Genomic DNA, 18,531 nt, shown 5'->3' on the forward strand with positions numbered 1-18,531 from the left:
TCATTTTTTCATCTTGTATGTAAAAATGAACTCAAAATTGATAACAGATCTAAATAGAAAAACAAAAACTATAAAACATTGGGAACAAAAGACAAAAGAAATCTCTGTGACCATGAAATAAAGATTATCTAGATAGCACACAAAAAGTATGAATCGTAACACGAAATACTGATACATCTAACTTTATAAAAAATAAAAATGTCTGGTCTTTAAAGGCTACTGTTGAGAAAATACAAAGGCAAACCACAGACTGGGAGAATATATTTGCAACATGCATGCAAACAAAGGACTTCTATCTAGTATATATAAAGAATTTATATAGCTAAAAAATACAAGAGGCTTCAAAAATGAAGAAATACAAATAGCCAATAAACACAGGAAAAGATACACATCATTAGTCATCTGGAAAAGGCAAATAGAAACAACAATTATATACCACCACACTGCAGCAGAATGGTTAAAATCAGACATAGTATCAGGATTGGCAAGGATGTGGAGCAACTGGAACTCTCATACACCAATGGTGGGAGTGCAAAACAGTACAACTACTTTGAAACACAGTTTGGCAATTTCTTAAAAAGTCAAATATCCATCTATCATGCAACCCACCCATTTCACTCACAGCTATTTACCCAAGAGAAATGGAAACATATGTCCACAGGAAGATTTATATAAAAACATTCAAAGAAGCTTTATTACATTTTTGACTATTACTTATAATAGTCAAAAACTAGCTAAACAAAAAACACAAACGTCCATCAACAGGTGGATGGATAAATAAATTGTGGAATAACCACACAATACGGTATCACCCAACAATAAAAAACAAACTACAGATACAGAGCAACACGGATGAATCTCAAAATAATATGCTAAGAGAAAGAAGCCAGACACAAGAGTATATATTGTCTTATCACATTTCTATAAAATTTCAGAAAACAAAAACTGAACTGAGTGATAGAATGCGGATCAGTTTGAGACAGGAAGGTGAGAGCATGGAGGAAGGAATGAATTGCAAGGACTATCACGGAATTTTGGGGTGTGATGGAAATCTTTGGTCTCTTTATTGGGTGGTAGTATTATAGGTGTATACTTAGTCAAAATTCAACAAATTGCACACTTTAAATATGTGCAGTGTATTGTATGTAAGCTATACCTCAATATAATCATTTTTTTTTTTTGAGACAGAGTCTCGCTCTGTCACCCAGGCTGGAGTGCAGTGGTGCAATCTTGGCTCACTGCAAGCTCTGCCTCCCGGGTTCACACCATTCTCCTGCCTCAGCCTCCAGAGTAGCTGAGACTACAGGCGCCTGCCACCACACCTAGCTAATTTTTTGTATTTTTAGTAGAGACAGGGTTTCACCATGTTAGTCAGGATGGTCTCAATCTCCTGACCTCATGATCTGCCCACCTCGGCCTCCCAAAGTGCTGGAATTACAGGAGTGAGCCAAATCATTTTTTAAATAAGAATAAACCAGAGCAAATTCAGAATACAGTAAGTGGGGTAAGAAAGCATGCAATCTGAGACACGAGTGAAGATTCTTGAGGAGCATCATGACTGTCCTCAGATGTCCATCAGATACAAGAGTCAGCTTCTAGACAACCTCACTGCAAGGACCAGAACACACTGGTGGAATTTGGAGATGGCAAACTTCATCTGAGGATAGAGAACAATTTCCTAACCAGAAGAATAATCCACAGCTAAAACTGGCTGCCACGCTGGAGAGGGTATTCCTTGGTAGTGGAGGTATTCATGGAGAAGTAGGCAGACCAGGGCTTTGGAGGAACTTCGTGAGAACAAACACCACCACTTTAAGTTCCAGCTCCCTTTCTAACCTCATGCATTTCAAGGAAATTACTTCGCTTCTAACAACAAGCAGCCTGAAAGAACAGACAGTAAATCACAAATAAAACAGCTCAGGCACAGAGGAAGAGGGAAAGTCTCTTAGGTAACCACCAAATTTCACACTCATACAATGGGCCCCAGTAAAACAGTGGGCCCTAAGAAGCATATTCCTTTCCTCTTAAGTGCACTAAAATAAAAAAAAAAAAAAAACAAATGCAAACTCAGAGGGTATGCCTGCAACTGCAAAAAATGTATGGGAACAGACATAAAACTCTCCCTCCCAAATAAGCAAGACAAAGAGACACAGAAACATTCAGAGTCTGTGATAAGCTCTTCCACCCTGAACCCTTAAAAACTCTTAATCTGTAAGAGAGAGCACCTCTGACCTAGCTTGGCCAGAAGCTCCTCTCAGGTTTATTCTCCAAAATAAACCTGTCTTTGACTGTTAAGCTACTTTTCCTGTTTCTTTCCGCTTTCTTTAATTCTTACAGACAGACCAGGGCTTTGGAAGAACTTTGTGGGAAAGGTAAGGCCTCTTCCAACCTGAAGATGCTAGAATTCTGCAAGACTAGGCATTCCCTGCTGTTTGCTGTTGGCATATGATGGAGTTTGGATGTTTGTCCCCTCCAAATCTCTTGTTGAAATATGATTCCCAGTGTTGGAGGTGAGGCCTGCTTGGAGGTGTTTGGGTCATGGGGGCGGATCCCTCATGAATGTCTTAGTGCTGGCCTTGATAATGAGATCTGGTTATTAAAAAGTCTGTGGCACCTCCTCCCTCTCTCTCTTTCTCCCACTCACGCCATGTAACATGCTGGCTCCTCATCACCTTCCCACCATGATTGGAAGCTTCCTGAGGCCTCATCAGAAGCAGATGCAGGCATCGTGCTTCATGTACAGCCTGTAGAACCATAAGCCAATTAAACTTCTTTATAAATTACCAATCTTCAGGTCTTTCTTCCTAGTGATGCAGGAACAGCCTACTACAGCATAGGAAAGCCCAAAGTTCAATAGAGTCTCCCTTTCCCAGACAATTTTCTCTAAAGAAAATTAAAATGTCAGGATGGAAATGAAGAGGAATTTTCCACCCTGTCTATTTGGTGCCAGATCCCCTTCTTTCTGTTGGCCCAAGAACACTTACACTGAAGATGGATGAATTTTAGGCTTGCTCCCTTCCAAAACCTCATCCTGTAATGACTAATTAGTCTGAAGTTAGCACAAACAGTAGCGGCTGAGTGGAAACACCTATTGTAATTTCTGGTGTGCTGGCTCCCAAAGCCATCCTCGTATTACATCTAACTCATAGCCTTCGTCTCCTGCTGAAACGGTGAGGAGGAGGGATGTGTGGGTGTAATCCTTAAATGTGATGACAAACCAGTTGAGCTACAAGAGCTCATTCACTCATTCATTTATGCATTCATTCAATGAGCACATGAGCATTCTGATGCACCAGAACACTGTCTCCCCTGCTTGGACTGTGTAGCCCCTTCTTATTGTTATTTCAAGTGCTTACCCTGACTTAGAGAGGAGGACACTTGGAGGAGGAGGAGACAGATTTAAGGAAGGTAAACAGAAATAAGACATCCTGGGCTATGTCATGACTCTTAAGCAGGCCTGGCCAGAGGGTCTATGTGAGACTGATCAACAGCTCAGGGTTTTTGTTAATTAATTTTTGATTATTCTCAAAGAGCTCAGGGTTCTTATTTTCTACACCAAGCTTTATGTTACAATAGGACATTTGGGCCGGGCAATGTGGTTCATGCCTGTAATCCCAGCACTTGGGGAGGCTGAGAAGGGCAGATCACATGAAGTCAGGAGTTTGAGACCAGCCTTGCCAACAAGGTGAAACCTCATCTCTACTAAAAATACAAAAATTAGCCGGGCGTGGTGCTGCATGCCTGTAATCCCAGCTACTTGGGAGGCTGAGACAGGAAGATCACTTGAACCTGGGAGGCAGAAGCTGCAGTGAGCTGAGATTGCACCACTTCACTCCAGCCTGGGAGACAGACGAAGACTCCATCTTAAAAAAAAAAGGACATTTGGTGGCGATTTGGCCCTTCTGAAGAGTCATTCCACAGGGCTCCAGGGACAATGGCAACCAAGCTATTTGCTCTTTCTTATTTCCCTTCTAGCATTCTCCTTTGTAACATGTTCGTGTCCCTTAGCACCTCCACCCAGTGCTGATCCAGGGCAACAAAAAAAGAACTCACTCTAGTCCAACCACCTGTTTTCCAGCCAAGTGCTCTTGCTCAAAGAGCCAAGGCAGGAGCTCATTTGGTAGAAGTTGAATCTGAGGCCTTTTATTACCATTAATCTAACCTGCCCCAATTTGAAAGGATGAGGAAGATGTGTTTGCATTCAGCTCAAATCACATCCTGAAAAATGGGGAAAAAAATTCGTAAGCAATTCAGAAGGAGAATAAGGCCCAATGTGTATTGCATAAAGGAATAAAACTCTGAACAATAGTGCTGTCAGAAACAGGAAGGAAGACCTCTTTCCACAAATCCAGATGAGACTAATTCAGCATGGAGAATTATTTCAGCTTGACATTAAAGGGAAATTCTGAGAAAGAAAAGGCAATGGGAAGTGTCACTGTTGAAAAAGGCTGCACTTGTGCAAGAGGTTGAATGGAGTAACATCCAATACATAATCACTGTGATTGCTAACTTAAAAAATGGGTTCTTTGGGCCAGGTGCAGTGGCTCACGCCTGTAATCCCAGCACTTTGGCAGGCCGAGGTAGGTGAATCACGAGGTCAGGAGCTCGAGACCAGCCTGACCAACATGGTGAAACCCTCTCTACTGAAAAGACAAAAATTAGCCAGGCGTGGTGGCGGGCACCTGTAATCCCAGCTACTCAGGAGACTGAGGCAGGAGAATCGCTTGAACTCGGGAGGCGGAGGTTGCAGTGAGCCGGGATCGCACTATTGCACTCCAGCCCAGGCGACAGAGAGAGACTCCAGGTCAAAAAAAAAAAAGAAAGAAAGAAAAGGTTCTTTGACAAACTCCCGCTTTACTTTTCACTTGGATAACGTTTTTATGCATATCATAGATGTCTATTTCAATTAGGGACTATAAACGTCATTTTGTCAGATTTAGACTCCATTGAAATATAAACAGCAAATTTTGAAATGCTTTGTTCTTGTATTTTATATCAAGTTTATTTGAAAAAGTCTGAAGTCTGGGTTTTCCATGTTTTCAGTATTTTTGGTCTTTAGGCATCATGGCTTACTTTAAGAGGCTAACCCCCAATAACATTTGGTTTCCTTTGTAACAAGCGAGATATTAAATGAAAACTGGTGATTTTTTTGGACTAAAATTAGCAAAGGTAAAACTTAGATATTTTCTCACATGGAAGCAACTTTTTAGTTGAAGTCATATCTCACACTAATTGGGTGAAAAGTTGATCTGAATTAGAGATGCTTTAAATTCAGTATTACGCCTTCCAAGGGCATTCAGTAACAAAAGGAAGTAGATAAGAAAAACATTCTATTTATACATCTAACCAGGACAGCTCTAAGAGGCTAAATAAGTTTCACGGGTAATTAACATCATTTGCATGAGGACTAATACGCTTGAGATTAAAAGTTCTTTTTTAAATGTCAAACAATTTTTTTGACTGTTCCCATCTTGACTTAGAGTAATGGCTAGCGCTGGCAAATACATCTGCCCCCAAAGACCAAACAGGTTAAGGCAAGTGTCACTAAACACTTACGTCTGCACCGGAGTTTCCATCAGCCAAAACCAGCAAGTTTTCTCTAATGGAGAATCTTGTCTCATTATACACTGGCAGATTATTTAACTTATCATCATGAAAATTAAAACTGAAGAAGAAAATAATATATATATATGAATATATGCATGTATGTACATATATATGTATAACTTCATATATCCACCTAATTTTCAAACTTGCTCAAAATGACAGATAATAACTAAATCAATCACCATATAACCATAACTCAGATTCAACAATTAGCAATATTTTGCCACATTTGCTTCATCTTTTCCCTTTCTTGCTAAAATATTTTAAAGCACTTCTCAGACGTCATGTCATTTCACCCCTACGCACTGCAATGCACATCTATTAAAAAAAACATTTTCCTATGTAAAAAAGTTATATACTGACTCATATTAACAAAAGACATATACTGTTCCCATATTAACAAAAGACTTGAGTCTATAATCCCATAATCACTGTTCTCAGGATGAAAAAAATCTCATCCATGATCCCACCTCCCTAATTGTCTCACAAAGGTCATTTTACATGATCTGTCCATATCAGGATACAAACAAGGCACACGTTGCTTGTCTCTAACGTGCCCCACCCTCCCCAGCTTCTCATTCTTTTCAAGTCATTGACTTGTCACAGAAACCATGTCAGCTGTCCTGAAGACTGTCCCACAATCCAGAAGCCCTTGGGGTATCATTTAGTTTGTTTCTCTGTCCCTCATATTTCTTGTAAATGGAAGCTGGCCCTAGAGCTTTGAATAGATTCATATTCAGCTTTTCATGAAGACAACTTCATATGGGATGCTGTGAGTTTCAAGTTGTACTAGGACCCCACCCTACCTAGATATGCCAACTATAGTGACAACTAGCAGGTTCGGGGGTGACAGCCCAAAATGTGCATTGTCAAGTTCTCCATAAACCTTTCATCTCATGGTTTCTTTCATCACAGAGCCTTGCTTGATGCAAACACCGTATTTCATTCTTGGCGGCAAACTGGTGATTTCCAAGTGCAATAATTTCTTCCACAATTATTCATTGACATTTTCATACAGAAGGTGTCCTTTTTTTTTTTTTAAATCAACTTGGGCTATCTGGTTACTGTTACTTGGGCTATCTGAAATACTGTTTATGCTTTTTTTCCTTTTTTTTTAGAGACAGGATCTCACAGTGTGGGTCATGCTGGAGTGCAGTGGCACCATCATAGCTCACTGCAATCTCAAACTCCCAGGCTCAAGTGAACCTCCAGCCTCAGCCTCCCACATAGCTGAAGGCTACCACCTACCACCTATCATGCCTGGCTTGTTTATGCTTTTTAAGTGCCAATCTTTGGAGTAAAAATTTGGTACCTGGCCAAGCATGGTGGCTCACACCTATAATCCAAGCACTTTGGGAGGCCGAGGAAGGCGGATCACCTGAGGTCAGGCATTCAAGACCAGCCTGGCCAACATGGTGAAACCCCATCTCTTCTAAAAATACAAAAATTAGCTGGATGTGGTGCAGGTGCCTGTAATCCCAGCTACTTGGGAGGCTGGGGCAGGAGAATCACTTGAACCCAGGAGGCGGAAGTTGCAGTGAGCCGAGATCACGCCACTGCACTCCAGCCTGGGCAACAGAGCGAAACTCCATCTCAAAAAAAAAAAAAGATTTGGTACCCCATAAGCTTTTACCCCTACCATGTTAAAGTACCATGGAAATAAGTCTATATATGTATGTATTGTTAGAAACACATTACAATATATATAACATATAAAATGTATATTATAAACATATAGTTTATAGTATATATTCCAAATATACAATATATAAAATATGTAAAATGTTTATGTACGTTATATGAATATATTTTTAATGTGTTGCTACCAATTGCATTTATTATTTCTTTTACTGCTTAAATCATTCCACTGAGTGGCCTCCAGTTCTTACATAACCTATTAGTCTTTGGACTTAGCACACACTGCCTAGCTCATAGTAAGGACTTCAATAACTTTTTTTTTTTTTTTTTGAGGCAGAGTCTTGCTCCGTCGCCCAGGCTGGAGTGCTATGGCATGGTCTCGGCTCATTGCAACCTCTGCCCCCAGGTTCAAGCGATTCTCCTCCTTCAGCCTCCTGAGTAGCTCGGATTACAGATGTGAGCCACCATGCGGGCCAATTTTTCTATTTTTAGTAGAGTCAAGGTTTCGCCATGTTGGCCAGGCTGGTCTCGAACTCCTGACCTCGTGATCCGTCCATCTTGGCCTCCCAAAGTGCTGGGATTACCGGCATGATCCACCACACCCAGCCGACTTCAATAACTTTTCTCTATTACTATATGAAAGCGAAACTTACTTCCACATAACAATGACCATAAGAACACAAGTATTCAGCCTATTCAACATATCTCTATCATGAGCATTTACTGGGTCCATACTATGTACCAGCACTATCCAAAGTAACTGGATTACAAAGACAGGTATAGCATGTTCAGTGATTATGGGATTACAGACTCGAGCAGCTGTTTATAAACACAGCATTCTAGTGCACCTGCACTTCAGGGTTAGGTTAGAAGTTGGTTATGAATCATTTATAGCTTGCCTTAGAGAAGAGTAGGGATAATTGCAAATGACAGGCTTCTTAAAGAAATAAATAAGAAGAGATTCAAGGTGAGCCCTACAATGTCGCTGGTCTCAGTGTATCTCAATATTCAGAAAACCAGGGAACAAACGCAGCTGGATCACTCAGCATTGCACACTGCAGAGTGTCCTGTATCTGTGCATCATTGATCAAGTGTGTCATGCTCTGAAAAAAAAAAAGCTGGTCTAGGAAGAGCAATGTGTTACCAGACAACTATAACACAGTGGGATGTGTTCTCACAATGCCATCAGAATAGCGATGAGCATGTGGTTGAAAAAAATCTGTAAGAAGGGAAATATCAGTTGGGCTTTTAAGAAATGACTGAAATTCATTTTTTCAGATGCAGTAGTTCAAACCTGTAATCCAACCACTTTAGGAGGCTGAGGAGGGCAGATTACTTGAGGCCAGGAGTTCGAGACCAGCCTCGGCAACATGGTGAAACCCTGTCTCTACAAAAAATAGAAAAATTAGTTAGATGTGGTGGCGCACACCTGTAGTCCCAGCTACTTGGGAGGTTGAGGCGGGAGAATGGCTTGAACCTGGGAGGTGAAGGTTGCGGTGAGCCGAGACCATGCCACTGCACTCCAGCCTGAATTACAGAGCGAACTCTGTCTCCAACAAAACAAAAAATGAAAAAAAAAAAAAAGACGAAAATTATACCAACGTTGTAAAACAAACAAACAAAAAAACAGAAAAGACGTTCTAGACAGGAAGACTAGCTTCTGCAAAGGCACAAAGTTGTGACAATTATATGGACAACAATGACAGGTTTTGTGTGGCTGGAAGACAGTATACTTGAGAGGTAGCAGAGGAAGGTTGAACAGGACCAGGTGGTAAAGGCATTGAATGCTATGAAAAGGAGTCTACGTGTTGTCATTACACCGAAAGGAACCATCCAGTTGTCAAGCAAGAGTAATATGGTCAGCTCTATGGGGCTTTTTTGTTTGTTTTTGGGGTGTTTGTTGTTTGTTTGTTTGTTTTTGAGACAGAGCCTCACTCTATCACCCAGGCTGGAATGCAGTGGCGATCTCAGCTCACTGCAACCTCCGCCTCCCTGGTTCAAGCGATTTTCATGCCTCAGTCTCCCAAGTAGCTGGGATTACAGGCGTGCGCCACCACACCCAGCTAATTTTTTGTATTTTTAGTAGAGATGGGGTTTCATCACATTGGCCAGGCTGGAGATCTATGTTTTTTAAAAGATAACAGAAGAAGGCAAGGAGGGGGAAAGGGTAGATGGACCAAAAGAGAGAAAAAGTCAAAACAAAAAGATGAGTTAGAAATCTACAGTGGCCCAGATGAAAAATTATGAGAGTCTAGAAGTATCCCTTAAACCTGCCAGGTAGAAAAAAAGGAGACAGAAATTCATTCGAAAAGCTTCACCTTTTCGAAAGGTGAAATTTACAGGACTTGGTGACTGCCAAAATGCGAGAAGTCATGAAGAAGAGGAATAAAGGATGACTCTGAGGTTTCTGAGTGTAAACAGGAGGTCGCTGAAATGCAATTCCATTTGCTAACTAGCCAAATCACAGTGCAAATTGATTAAGAATACATGACGGAATGTATTTGCAAAACAGGCAAGTTGCAAAAGACATCTCGGAGAAATAAACTCATCAGGATTTCCATTTTAAAAACACATGCAGGGCAACTCACATTTATAGCCTGTCCATTTTTAAATGTTAATGTTCTCTGGGAAGTAAATTGGGAAGTAAATTATGAACGTCCAGTATGCCAGGATGCCGTCCTTAGCGTCAAAGATGAGTCCCAAATTTGAGGTATAGGTTGCCTAGCAACTAAAGTACCCTCGAACAGAGAAAAACTGACTTTTTTTTTTTCTAGTAAAGTCGCTTCATGGATCCAAAGCAGGAGGAGGGGGAAATGATCATTAAAAATTGACCATATGACGACAGTCCAGTTAAAGAAAATTGAATTTACTCAATCAGCAGGGGGCATCCCACCTTCTCCAAGACCTTTGCCAAAGTTCTCCGTACAGGTTATTTCCCATCCTTGACTAATCTCAGCAAATGATAATCTGTCCTTCCTCTAAACTCTTATTTCACTGGGATGACCCTGGAGGCACAGCCTGGCATGATGGTTAATTTTTCAATTGTCGTCTTCAAATACATTGACATATCTGGAGCCATTATCTTTCACGTCATTTATTGACTGTGGACCTGGACAGCCTAAGTTTGAATCATGACTCCAGCCCTTACTACCTCTGTGGCCTTGAGCAACTGTGTAATGCCTCCATGCCTCAGTTTCCCCATCTTTAAATGCAGGCAGTAATACTACCCTCTCTCATGTTGTAAGCATTCTATGTGCAATACACGAATTTATATTTTCATATTTATGAGTTTATATTTTTATGTGTATAATTTATGTGAGCAGTATAGCAGTTAACATAGTTAAGGTGCTTAACACAGTTCTGGCACATAGGAAGCACTCAGTAGTGATTGGCTCTGATTAGTATTACATCATGTTACCTTGTATCCTCTGTCGTAGCTGGAAAGGTAAACATATAGCATTTATTGTAAAAGTGATAGGTGATTTTCTGGTTCTTTTTCCACTGCTTCCTACTTTCATGTTCCACTTTGCAGGAAAACACTAGAATTTATCTCAGAGCTCCGAAGGGGCCTCAGGAATTATCTGAGTATTCTGCAGGTACTTAGGGAGGAATCAGCCCAACCAAGACAGCCTTACTCTGTCACCCAGGCCGGAATGCAGTGGTGCAATCACAGCTCACTGCAGCCTTGAACCCCTGAGCTCAAGTGATCCCCCATCTCAGCCTCTTGAGTAGCTGGGACTACAGGTACAAATCACCAAGCCCGGCTAATTTTTATTTTATTTTGTTTTTGTAGAGATGAAGGTCTCACTGTGTTGTCCAGGCTGGTCTCAAATTCCTGGGCTCAAACTATCATCCCGCCTTGGCCTCCCAAAGTGCTGGGATTACAGGCTTGAGCCACCACACCCAGCTGAGGCATCTCTGTTGAATTAGTGTGAGAAATTTGCAATTTGTGTGCAGTTGGCTTGAAGGTCCTTCCTCTGGGCCAATCAGCTCACCCAAAGAGTCCAAGCGTAGAGTTTTATCTCCGGAAAAACGTACATGGGAAAGAGATCCCATCTCTTTCCCATGTGCATCCCATAAAAGGAAGGAGCATTTGCTGGGAGATGTTGAAGGCAGCCTCAAGAAGAAAGGAAAAGAAAAAGAGGAATGAGCTTATAACAAACAGGTAGGTGGAGAAAAACCAGAGACAGACCTGAAAACACAGATTGCTCAGGAAGCTTTCCTAGACAGGCCCTGGCATTCGAAGAGGAAGGCAGAGAACTTCCCTTCTCAAGGCCAGCAAACCAGGTTGTGGTAAGCAGAGTAATGGCCCTCCAAGGATGTCCATGTCTACGAATACGTCACCTTATATGACAAATGGGACTTTGCAGGTGTGATCAAGTTAAGGATTTTGAGATAGAGGGTGATATGGTTTGGGTCTGTGTCCCCACCCAAATCTCACCTTGAATTGTACAACCATAATTCCCACGTGTTGTGGGAGGGACCCAGTGGGAGCTAATTGAATCATGGGGGCGGTTTTCCTCACGCTGTTCTTGTGGTAGTAAGTCTCACAAGATCTGATGGTTTTATCAGGGGGTTCCACTTTTGCGTCTTTCTCGTTCTCTCTTTGCCTGCTGTCTAGCATGGAAGACACGATTTGCTCCTCTTTGCCTTCCCCCATGATTGTGAGGCTTTCCCAGCCATGTGGAACTGTAAGTTCAATTAAACCTCTTTCTCTTGTAAATTGCCCAGTCTCAGGTGTGTCTTTATCAGCAGCATGAAAACAAACTAATGCAGAGGGATTATCCTGAATTATGTGGGTGGGTACAATGTCATTACCACAGTCCCTGCTAAGAGGAAGGCAGGAGGGTGAGAGAAGGAGAGGTGAGGGCAGAAGCATAGCCACAGTGATGCATGGCCATGAGCCATGGAGTGCTGGTCACCTCCAAAAGCAGAAAAAGGCAAGGAAAGGATTCTCCACTACAGCTTCCAGAAGGAATGCAGCCCTGCTGCCCCACCCATCACTTCTGACTTTCAGAACTAGAAGATAATGAATTCCTGTTGTTTTAAGCCACTCAAATGGTGATTGTGGTTACAGCAGCAATAGGAACCGAATGGACAGGTGGGAAAAGGGAGGAGTCTGGGAGAAAATTCACGTGCCCTCCCTCAGATAGGCAAGGAGAAGACAGCAAGAGTGGAAGTGGCAAAGCAAACAAATTAGTGCCTATATCAGCATTTTCCTTTAAATTTTTTTAAACTGTAGATTCGGGGGTACATGTACAGGTTTGTTACCTGACGACATCACATGATGCTGAGATTTGGTGAACTGAACCCCTTACACAAGCAGTGAACACAGGACCCAACAGGTAGTTTTTCAGCCCTTGCCTCCTTCCTCCTTCCCCACTCTGGTAGTCTCCAGAGTACCCAATGTTTAGCTCTCACTTACAAGTGAGAACATCCAGTATTTGGTTTTCTGTTTCTGTGTTACTTAGGATAATGGCCTCCAGGTGCATTTGTGTGGCTGCAAAGGACATGATTTTGTCTTTTTTATAGTTGTGTAGTATTCCATGGCGCACATGTACCACCTTTTCTTTATGCAGTCCACCATTGATGGACACCTGTGTTAATTCTCTGACTTTGCTATTGTGAATAGTGCTGCCATAAACATATGAGTGCCGAACTTTTTTTTTTTTTTGATAGAATGATTTCTTTTCCTTTGGGTTGTACCAGCATTTTCTAAACTGTTCTGTAGGATGATATTATGAGTCCCCAGAAACGGACAGGGCAAGTAGGGGAGTTCAGAAGAAGATGAAAGTGGAACCAATTTGACAATCTGAGACTGATGGGAATTTGGTAAAAGAATATGACTGCTTTAGCCAGTTAAAAGTTGCAAGAAAGGCATTATCATTATTATTATTGTAACCATTACTATTATTATGACTCTTCTGTTTTTTGTGGGAAAAACAGGTGAGATTTGAAATGGATGAAAAAGATTGCTGGGTGTCTTGTCTGACACATTTTTCCAGGTTATCTCAGCCTTTCATCCTATTACATAATCTGTAAGTGGTAGAAAACTACTAAGAATGCAAGGAATTCTTGTCCATAGAGATGCAGATTAGTAGCATCTGGTGGAATGCAACCATTGTCTAGGACCGATGATCTAAGACGGGTACAGGTCCATAGCCTGTTAGGAACCGGGCCACACAGCAGGAGGTGAGGGAACATTAACATTAGCTCCTGAGCTCTGCCTCCTGTAAGATCAGTGGTGGCATTAGATTCTCATAGGAGCATAAGCCCTTTTGTGAACTGCACATGCGAGGGATCTAGGTTGCATGCTCCTTATGAGAATCTAATCCCTAATGATCCAAGGTGGAATAGTTTTATCCCAAAACTATCCCCGCCTCAAGTCCATGGAAAAATTGTCTTCCATGAAACTGGTCCCTGCTGCCAAAAGGGTTGGAGGCTGCTGGTCTAGGTGATAGACCCATTTTGCACTCACTTGTAAATCCATGTCAGCATTCGCTCTTTTCGTGTATACGTGTGATTCTTAGTCTTTTCCTTGGAACAAGTCATGTCACCTTACTGGCTCAGTGAATGCCCTATATAAAATTTGTGATATATGTTCATCCTGTATCTGTATGGGAGTCACAATTTCTCATTTTCAAAAATTTATCCTGCAGGAAATGCAAATCAAAACCACAATGCAATACCACCTTACTCCCACAAGAATGGCCATTATCAGAAAATCAAAAAATAATAGATGTTGGTGTGGATGTGGTGAAAAGGAAACACTTCTACACTGCTGGTGGGAACGTAAACTAGTACGGCCACTATGGAAAATAGTGGGGAGATTTCTTAAAGAACTGAAAGTAGAACTACCATTTGATCCAGCAATCTCACTGCTGGGCATCTGCTCAGAGGAAAAGAAATCATTATACAAAAAGGATACTGGCACACGCATGTTTATGGCAGCACGATTTGCAGTTACAAAAATGTGGAACCAGCCCAAATGCCCATCAATCAATGAATGGATAAAGAAACTGAAATATATATACATGTACATACATGTACATATATACACACACATATATGTACATGTATATATATCTGTTTCTTTATATATTTTATATATATTCTTTATATACATATATATGTGATGGAATACCACTCAGCCATAAAAAGGAATAAGTTAATAGCATTTGCAGCAACATGGATGGAATTGGACACTACTAGTCTAAGTGAAGTAACTCAGGAATGGAAAACCAAACATCGTATGTTCTCACTCATAAGTGGGAGCTAAGCTATGAGGATTCAAAGGCATAAGAATGATACAATGAACTCTGGGGACTTGGGGGAAAGGGTGGGAGGGGGGTGAGGAATAAAAGATTACAAATTGGGTTCAGTGTACACTGCTCAGGTGATGGGTGCACCAAAATACCACAGATCACCACTAAAGAACTTACTCATGTAACCAAATACCATCCATTCCCCAAAAATGTATGGAAATAGAAAATTTAAAAATAATAATCATATAAATTAAAAAGAAAACCCATCCTGCAATATTTTATTAGGATACAGCAGTTGTGTAGCTAATATAGCCTGAAAGCGTGTGTGTCCGTCTTTCTCCCACTTTCTCAGGAGCTGACTCAGGTACCACAGTGATGCAGCAAGACCAGGTACCCGAGAGGTATCCCCAGACCCCACTCCCTACACTGCACACACACAAAGCTCTCCCCATCTTGGTCTAAGAGAGACAACTAAGCATTCCTCCTACCAGGACTCTCCCTGCCTTCAGAACTGTGGCTACTCCAGTGAGGAAAAAGAAAAGAGAGAAGCAGAAAGAACTGCAAAGTCGACCCTTAGATGCTGCTACCCAAAATCAGAGCCAAAATTAAGAGAATCTTAACCCCTGCAAAATTATCCAGGTTAAAAACATACATGAGCTTCAGAAAGGGTGAACATAGTCATGGCTGAGAATCGTTGTGGATTATCATGATAGGAAATTGACATGCTTATGGGTGTTCTGTCCTTTGGGGTTGATGTCAGGGAGCCAAGTGGTTGCACTATTTCTGCTGTGTGTCAACATTTCTCAAGTAATATTTGTGTACTGTTTGGAGAGCGGACGTTTTTTGCTTCACTCCTACTTTTACAGAAAAGAATTTTGTTTCTCAAGCGACAAAACATTTGGTCTCTGGTATCAAAGAGGACTTAATTATATTAGAATTATAAAGCTTTAGTTAGGAATAAGTGTTGGACATTATTAAATCAAGTTACTGCAGGCTGGGCATGGTGGCTCACGCCTGTAATCCCAGTACTTTGGGAGGCCAAGACTAGTAGTCTCCAACTCCATTCCATCACTTGAGGCCATGAGTTTGAGACCAGTCTGGCTGTTATGGTGAAACTCCGTCTCTACTAAAGATATAAAAATTAGCATGGTGGCCTGCACCTATAATCCCAGCTACTCCAGAGGCTGAGGCAGGAGAATCACTTGAATCCGGGAGGCAGAGGGTGCAATGAGCCAAGATCCTGCCACTGTACTCCAGCCTAGGCGACAGTGCCAGACTTTGTCTCAAAAAAAAAAAAAATTTACTATGTATGGAGATGATTTTTCATCTTTTCCTTAAACTAGTCATACAACGTACCATGCTAATGAATTCCTTCCCTAGCTTCTCTACTGGGGCGTGGGATACAATACTTTGAATGCATATAGCCGAATTCTGTCTGCTAGTAGATTATTTTAGACTTTTGTGCCTATATCAGCATTTTTTACTGTCCAGCAAGATGTTAGTGTGTACCAATGTTTAAAAAAGGGTTTATTCTCCAACTTGAGAAGTAAATGGTGGGTAAACAAACAAACAAACAAACAAAACAAAACAAATTGCCGGGTGCAGTGGCTCATGCCTGTAATCCCAGCCCTTTGGGAGGCCCAAGTGGGCAGATCACCTAAGGTCAGGAATTCGAGATCAGCCTGGCCCACATGGCGAAACCACATCTCTACTAAAAACATAAAAATTAGCTGGGCACAGTGGCACATCCAGCTACTTAGGAGGCTGAGCCAGGAGAATCGCCTGAACCCAGGAGGGAGAGGTTGCAGTGAGCCAAGCCGAGATTGCACCACTGGACTCCAGCCTGGGTGACAGAGCAAGACTCCGTCTCAAATAACAACACGAAAAAGCTTCAGCAGGTCTCTGCTGCATGAGCACTGAGAAGCTGTAACCAGCTGATGTGCATTGTAAATTTCAAGATAAGGGAAGTGACAGCAGCATTTCCCAAACTTATTTGACTGTGGACCTTTCCCCCGGCACATCTATTCATATTTCCCAGCACACCATTCTGCAAATCACCCGTTTCCAAATGCTAGTTAATGAAAAAGTGAGTCTTGTTTATTTCTGAAATACCTTTATTGAGGTTTGAGTTCAAGATCATGATTGCCTAGAACAAATTTAATACATTAATGTGTGCATGTTTTAGAACATTATCTTTTTAATACAAGAGTCCTTTGAGTCCTTTGTACCTTGAATATTTGAAAGACTTAGCTGTCATTTTATCAGATGCCTCCTGGGAGAGGTTAGCATCGGATACATTTTGTAAATTTTTTCTCAGTCCCAACTTGCTCTGCCCTATTCAAGTGCCTACATCTGTACATCAATTTTTTTTTTCAGTTAAAAAATGTGTTTATTTAAAGCTCAAAACCTGATTGGCATTCAATGGTATGTTTTCATGTTTACATTTCCTTCATAGCTATTGTCAAATACACATTCCCATTTCTAATTCTGTTATATCTTTGGCATTCATTCATTGACCAAGAAACTCAAAGCGACTATTGTACAGCAGGAACCAGGCATGAAAAATGGCCAAGACGTAGTTACTGCTTTTGTGCAAGTCATGGTCTAGTGTGAGAGACAGATGCGCCAACAAATAATTACAATGCACTGTAATGAAGGATGGAATAAAGTCATGCAAGCAGGCTGGGAAGACAAGAAGAATGCGATTGACAGCCTCGACGAATTGGCAACTTCAAAGCCTTTGGATCCTACAAGATGAATAGAGAACAACATAGCAATTTAGGCGGAAGCTACAGACTGTATAAGAGGAAAGAGAAATGAAGAATGGCAGAGGAGGCGAGGCCAGGCATGGTGGCTCACGACTGTAATTTCCACACTTTGGGAGGGCGAGGCAGGTGGATCACTTGAGGTCAGGGGTTCGAGACCAGCCTGGCCAACATAGTGAAACCCCATCTGTAGTAAAAATACAAAAATTAGCTGGGTGTGGTGGCACATGCCTATAATCTCAACTACATGGGAGGCTGAGGCAGGAGAATCACGGATACCCAGGCGGCAGAGGCAAGACTCTGTCTCAAAAAAAAAAAAGAATGGCAGAGGAAGAAAGGAGGAAAAGTGTGCAGAGAGAACATGGAATGGAGCAAAGCAGGATGTGAGGCTGGTCAAATCAGGTTGAACCACAGGTTTGAGTATGTGTTAGGTTCCCAGGGCTGCCATCACAAATTCCCACAGACCTAGTGGCTTAAAACGACACAAGTTCATTATCTGACTGTTCTAGAAGTCAAAGTCTGAAATGGGTTTCATTATCTGGCTGTTCTAGAAGTTGAAGTCTGAAGTGGGTTTCGCTGGATGAAATCAAGGTGTCAGCAGAGCCGCAAGCTCCCCACTAGGCAAGCACCTGTTTCCTTGCCGTTTCTATTAGGTTGGTGCAAAAGTAACTGCATTTTTTGCCATTACCTTTAATGGCAAAAACCTTCAATGGCAATTACCTTTAATGGCAAAAACCACAGTTACTTTTGCACCAATCTGAGAGCTTCCAGAGTGCACCTGAATTTCTTGGTGTATGGCCCCTTCCTCCACATTCAAAGCCAGTCGTGTTGAATCTTCTCTTTCCTCTGACCTCTGCAGAAGGTCGAATATCACAGAGCATTATTTACATAAACCTAGATGGTCTAGCCCACTACACGTCTAGGCTAGATAGTATATGCTATTGCTCCTAGGGTACAAACCTGAACAACATGTTACTGGACTGAATACTGTGGGCAACTGTAACGCAATGGTAAGCATCTGTGTCTCTCTGTTTCCATCATCACGTTTCCTTCTCTCACTCTGCTCCTCCTGCCTCGGTCTTAGAAGACTTGTCAAAACATAGTAATATACTCACAGGTTCTGTTCTGAGAATTAGGACGTGGGAATCTGTGGATGGGGCGGGCATTGTTCTGTCAATCTGCCTAGAGTCTGGATTTTATACCGCAGGCAATAAGGAGCAGTGAAAGATGTTTATGCAGGAAAGTTATCACGATGG

At 41.6% G+C, this 18,531-nt stretch overlaps 1 protein-coding gene across 17 annotated transcripts in view; it reads right to left on the reverse strand.

Moving 5' to 3' along the window:
* Positions 1–18,531, reverse strand: part of CALN1 (calneuron 1) — a 676,810-nt gene that overhangs the window by 399,783 nt on the left and 258,496 nt on the right. Inside the window, exon 1 of one of the 17 annotated variants that reach the window (XM_055292963.2) lies at positions 5,557–5,627. The exons of the other annotated variants lie outside the window; for them this stretch is intronic. The gene's annotated coding sequence lies outside the window, so the exon portion shown is untranslated. Of the gene's footprint in view, positions 1–5,556; positions 5,628–18,531 lie in introns of those variants that run through there. 17 annotated transcript variants of the gene reach the window in all.

This window comes from Symphalangus syndactylus, chromosome 9, assembly GCF_028878055.3.
Source record: "Symphalangus syndactylus isolate Jambi chromosome 9, NHGRI_mSymSyn1-v2.1_pri, whole genome shotgun sequence".
Classification (NCBI taxonomy): Eukaryota; Metazoa; Chordata; class Mammalia; order Primates; family Hylobatidae; genus Symphalangus; species Symphalangus syndactylus.